Source organism: Charadrius vociferus, unplaced genomic scaffold (genome assembly GCF_000708025.1).
Source record: "Charadrius vociferus isolate BGI_N301 unplaced genomic scaffold, ASM70802v2 scaffold262, whole genome shotgun sequence".
NCBI lineage: Eukaryota > Metazoa > Chordata > Aves > Charadriiformes > Charadriidae > Charadrius > Charadrius vociferus.
In genome coordinates this window covers 1,371,529-1,377,907 of record NW_009647218.1, presented here as the reverse complement: position 1 = coordinate 1,377,907, position 6,379 = coordinate 1,371,529, and positions in this window count along the sequence as shown.

The window sequence follows — 6,379 nt, the reverse complement described above, 5'->3', positions numbered from 1 at the left end:
CCTGAGGAGGACGGAGCAACAGAGAAAACATGCGATAAACTGACCACCCCCATTCGCCATTCCCCATCCCCCTGCTGGGAGGAGGTAGAGAATTCAGGAGTGAAGCTGAACCCAGGAAGAAGGGAGGGGTGGGAGGAAGGTGTTTTACGATTTGGTTTTATTTCTCATTATCCTACTCTGATTTGATCGGTAATAAATTAAATTAATTTTCCTCAAGTCAAGTCTATTTTGCCTGTGATATTAATCACCAAGTGATCTCCCTGTCCTTATCCCAACCCACGAGCCTTTCGTTGTATTTTCTCTTCCCTGTTCAGCTGAGGAGGGGAGTGATAGAGCAGCTTTGGTGGGCACCTGGTGTCCAGCCAGGGTCAACCCACCCCAGCAGCGCAAAGCGGCGAGGTCGCCTTACATTGAACAAAGGAAGATGTACTGCAAACAACCAACTGACGAGGTATAAGCCTCAGAGAATAAAGCTAAGGGCATCAACAACAATGATTTAACAACAGCCAAAAGGATAAGGAAAGAAGAGCTTTCACAAACATGTCTTGGGGGAAAGGAATACAAAAGACCTATTAATACAGGAGCACTGAAGTGAGATTGATAACTCCAAAACGTGGAAATCTATTTAAAAATACTTGAAATGAGGGACAGTTGAAAAATCAATGAGGATGTAATACAGTTACTGATAAAAAGGCAAGTAAGAAAATATTTGCGAAATGTGAGCTTACTGCGGCACAGTGGGAGTCCGGGTAATTTGCTGTACTGGTCAGTAAGGGAATCAGCTAATGGACCTGCTATAGTTCTGATAATTATTCAGATAAGTGATAGAGCACTAGGGATGTGCTAGCAGACTGGGGAAATAATCTATCTTAGCAAGAAAAGGTACTTACTTTGTTGATGGTTACAAATAATTTGAGGAAATTCTAAAGACAGATCATCTGGCTTTCAGTAAGGCATTTGATACGGGCACTTAAGAGGTGTCAGATGTTTATGTCACAGTGATTTAGGGTTAGCGATTAGTGCCAAACATTGACAAGTGAGTGAGTGCCTTTTGTTTACAGTCCACCTCCCGTGTCCTAATGTAGAGGATAGAGAGAAACTGTAATTTGATATTTACCTGGACTGTAATGGAAGAAAAAAGCCATAGACAATTAGACAATTTAAGTGATCTATGGCAGTTGCCATAGAGCTGCGTGACAAGTAGAAGGAGATTCAGAGAGCAACCAAAGTGATTGCCGGTTAGAAACGAGGACTTAGGAGGAAACTTAAGAGCTGAAAAATTACTGCTTGGTGAAAGCAGAGGCTGTGGTATGGAATGACCATCTTATTGCAAGGGTATCCTCTGAGAAGGGAGGAATGAGATGATTTTTTTTTAAGGCATCTTGACTAGTAACCAGAATATTACAGTACTTCCTCAGCAATGTCTTAGACAGGAAGTTTCCCAACTAGAAAAGTCTTTTTCATCCTCTGTTAAGATCTAGCCAAGCCAAACCCAAAACACTAAAATAAATCCCTACCTGTCAAGACAAACAGCACAGGTCCCCACAGATGCAGCAGTCACCATGAATTGATCTGATCCCTTGCCTTTGAGCCAAAACGCACCAGCACTTGTGAAAAGAGTGACCAGAGTGCAACGCTGAGCGGCTGGAGCCAGCAGCTGTGGGTGCATGCCTCCTCTCCTGGGGGGCGAGCTATAAAGAGGGAACCTCTCTCTACTGAGTTTAAAGAGGCAGGTTAGCTCCCAAACACCAGGAGTGAATACACCTCTTGGTCTCGAAACTTGCACTTGGAATTGCCGGGTTTTCCTGTTAAGAATAACCAAGTCAAAACCCAAAGAGTAGTTCCTGTTGCAATTTTTCAGTTTGGTCTGCAGAATAAAGCTTAGGTGCATTCTTACAACACTGTATCATGCAATGGGCTCCTTGGTGGGACTTACCTTCCTGCAAACGAACAAACCCAGATCTTAAAGTGGAGGGAAGAAGAGCAAGAAGAACAACAAGGTTTCAACGTTAACTGGCCAATCAACATTTTTCACTCGGCTGCGCGGATTGCTTTGCCTTTCCTCCACAGGCAGTGGGGTTTGTTCTTACCATGTCACATGAGAGACATAAGAAACAAGTTTTACGTCTTACCCCTTCCAGCAGGCAGATCTGTTATGTTGCTAATTGCATAGTAGTCATCAGAAAACTAATCCGGTGGTTTTAAAGTACCTGCAGCAATTATATCCTGTTCCACCTGAACTTCTGTTTCGTTATGGCAGTGCCCTCCTAGCAAACTAAATGCTTTCTAGTCAGCATCGAGTCATGCTTCTCTACATCTGCTGCGGAGCCTCATCTTTGCAAATCACATGAAATGCGCCCATTGCATATGCCCTACAAAGTAATTAGATTAGTTCTAATTATACAAAATAAACACACCCTCCTGTATGAATCAAACACGCAACATTTGCGTGTGTGCCTGTAAAACCACATGCCACATCACTTTTAAAGGGAGGCTAACGAGGTCCAGTTTTGATCTCTGATAGCTTGGCTTTTCTGTCTAACCAGTGCTATCGTGTTTTTCTCAGCCTGACAAGCATCTGTACAGCCCTGGCTTGTGGTCACATGAGATTTTGTTGTTGTAGTTTACTTCTGCACGTATGAGTTTCTCTTGAAGTACCTGTAATAACGAAATAGAACTAAACCCATATAAAACTGCAATAGCAGTTTATAACCTGGCATCACTTAGTGTTTCAGTATGATAAATGGGCAGTAGATGAGGTGAAGAAGAACCCTCCGTATTCGGTATACATTAACTCTTTTGGGCAGAAGAGGGCCTTCGGTGTTCTCCCATGGCCCGCGTGCTTGCTCAGCAGCTCCCACAGGGCTGGGGACCAACAGGCCTTTGCAAAGCCAAGCCCCGCTTGAACTTCTCTGTAGAAACTTGGCATAGCATAAAAGAGAGACCCAGCCTGCAGGCAGATCTGCCTGCCTTGAGATAAGGCTGTCTCGAATTTCACTGTAGATCCTCCTGCCTGGAGTCTTCTTCAGACATCTCCGTCTGCATCTAACCTCCCTGACTCCTTCCTGCAGACTGATGCCTTTACCACCTGCCCCGTGTGCCTTCCACCCCCCACCCCCCCAACCTCCCTGGGTCCCCTGCTTCTCCATACTGGGGACACGGCTCCCTTGGCCTCCCCATGCAGGTTTTGCAGGGGGAAATGGCCACCAGAAACCCCTCCTCTCCAGAGGTCTGTGCCTCTTCCTGAAGCCTACATGGGAATTCTCATGTGCGTACAACACGGATGACCCTGTCGGCACACAGTATTTGTGAATTATTTGAGACCTCCAAGCCAGCCCGAGAACAAAAACAGAGCTGTACACCGCAGGTGGGTGCTGATACAGCTCCAGGGTGACTTGTCTTTCCAGCTGGTGCTGTTTCAAGCTTCTGTCCCATTAGTGCCCTTTACTCACACATTCAAAATCTGTATCACACGATATTTCTAGCAAAATGAATCCCCCTTAACTTTTAATCATCTTCCATAACTGCTGGTCAACTCCTCCCACCTGTTTTTCCCATGTACTTGAAATCCAGAGATACTAAAGGTCCCCCCACCCCTGACAAGAGAGTGCTTCTGGTTCTCCAGACACTTGTCTGAAACAGGTCAGAAGGGTTTTTTTCTCCTAAAAAAACACTGATATCAGGATGAACCTTCCTGCGCGGCTTGACCTCTCATCCCCCGCCCCTTCAGTAGAGAGCGTGCTGCAGGGATGGTCTCTACCCCAAACTGTGTGGCGGAGGTAGAGGCAGCCCCAGCATTTTGGCATCCATCAGGTGTACAACCCCAGGAAGGAGCAATCACCTCTGGGCCTCCGCACAGTAATGGCTGTAGTCTGTCTGCTAACAGTTGCTTAATTGTCTGTATCTGCTAACAATCAGATTGACTTTCTCCTATTTCTCCCTTCTGAGCAATGCTGTACAGAGGATGAGGGGGAAGGCGGGGGGGGCACAAAGTACTCAGGCAAGTTTGCTGAAATCTGTGATAGTTCCAGGGGAAAAAAACTGGAAATCCTAACTTTTGGTTACGTGGTTGAAGCACAAGTCCCTCCTTTTCACAGCAAAACTACATAGCGATGCCTATCAAAGAGCACACATTATACAAGTCACACAAGCAATATAAGTTATTCCTTGCAGCAGGAAATACATCTGGTTGCCAATAATAGGTCCATACTGAGGTAACCAAGTTATGTTGAACATCTGACAACATATAAGGCTGTCCTATCCATGCTGAAAAAACAGGGGGCTCTCTCTGACCTTTTCTTCTCTATTTATCTACTTTTGGTTTGGAAAAATATTAGGTAACGTTAAAGAGATTAGCAGAGCGTCTCAATATTAAATACAGTACCGGAGAACAAACAAATAAATGCACACAAGACGCTTCTTGATCACAGCTGCAATAAACTGGTTCTGGCAGCAAAGAGATTTTCTCCTACTTAAGTGGTCACTGGACACATTCCATCCTTATGATGATCTACTCTGAGAAGGTTTATTCTTCCAACAATAACATAACAGAAACAGTCACGAACAGAGGGAGTCCTACAAAGTAACTAAAGAGTACATGAGAACAATACGTGGTGGTTTTTTGTCGTTTTTAAAAACCTATTAGTATGTGTGTGGCTGTAATTTATAGCTATGCATCCTAGATAATTTACTTAGGATTCTGTATATATTGCAGTACTTGGTGCACAGGAAGAGGAAATAAATTGCTTTTTACAGCATTCCCACCTCTGATGCAGGGTCTGTGATGATTCACGCAGCCCCGGAGGTCAGCTGGAGGACTCGAGAGCCGAGAAGCCCCAGTGCACGCTGTGCGTCTTGCTTGCCCTGCTCAGCTCTCGCAGACACATCTCTAGAAAAGATGCCCCAGAGCTGTGATGCTGGCTGTCAGCCAGCTAAATATTTCCGATGGAAGCGGGACTTCCAAATGGCAATTTAAGTTTCTGACAGAGCGCGCAGGAGCCAGAAAACTGCTGAAGTCCAATTCATGACGTTTTCTGGTTTATATTCAAATTACTCAATTGTAGCAGGTTTCCTAAGAAAATAACACGGTTTTGATTATACTGTCTGATCATCTGCCTGTGATTCCTTCTGCACCAGTCACTTTTTTTTTTTTAACCCCATGGCCAATTTCCAGACACTTAAGTCTTGAAGATGACTATATTCTCATAGCTGTAGTAAGAATTGGCAGCTGGACGAGGAAGGAGACCAAAATTAGTGTTGCAACTGAAAGAAATACAGGCAAAACTCAGCTGCTATGAATACCGTTAGCAAGTGGCTGGCAGATCAGCGCACATATAAATCTAGTATTTAGAGTAGTTTGCCAGAATTTTGCCCCATTGGGGTATTACAGAGGACAACGGGCACCAATCTACAGGAAACTGAGTTTCATATGCACATTCTGTTTCACCCAACGTGTTTCAAATATCAAAGCAAAATTCTTCCATGTTCAAACATGAAATTAGCCCAGAAACAAAGAGCAATGCTATGTTTGTAAGTTCAGCTATAGCAAAGAACTGAGGCTCCTAACTTCACACCAGTGTGCTAACTTGCTGACAATTTCGTACTTAATTGAAATCAGTGAAATTATCCATGATCCAAGAGCTGTGCTGGTGGACCCCAAGCCTCATCACTCCTAGGATCCTGCCCCTGTAGGACCTTCCAGCCTCCCAGAGCTTACGGGGAAAACAAGATCATTGCAGAAGAGCTTTTACAATGAAAGAGACACCATTAATGATCTTTCTCTTAAAGGAAACTGGAAATAACAATCTTACTAAAATAAGACAATTGTAATATTTTTTGCCTTCTGGCCAGTTTCTAGCAATATTCCCTAACCCATTACTGTATCACTAACGCTTCGTCCTATCGTATGACTCATTATATTAATTTGCTTGCTCTTTCCTTTGGCAGAGAATACTATTTCTGCCAAAACACATGAAATTTTTCAAGACATTTCATATATCCTCAGATTATTTTGAGGAAAGTGCCAGCTATAAATATCAGCTGAGGAGATTTGCAACATACTCATTCATCTTCTAATCTTAAACCGAACAAAACTTACTCTATAAGGCTTAAGGTACAGGAGAGTCTGAATGCAAATGAACTCAGATGATTTGAGATGTTTTTCCACCACAGCAGACTCAAGAAGCCCAAACAGCCCCTGGCTCCCTCTGTTCAAATTGGAGAGAGCTGACTGTGCACCACTATATGCAGCCTCCTTTACTTTGCAGGGCAACCACTGCCCCCAAACAAACAAATAAATGCTTCGAAACATTCAAGGCAACCCAGGTCTTAGTAAGAAAATTCAGACTCACCAGTAACCTGAAGCTTGGGCAGACTCTGC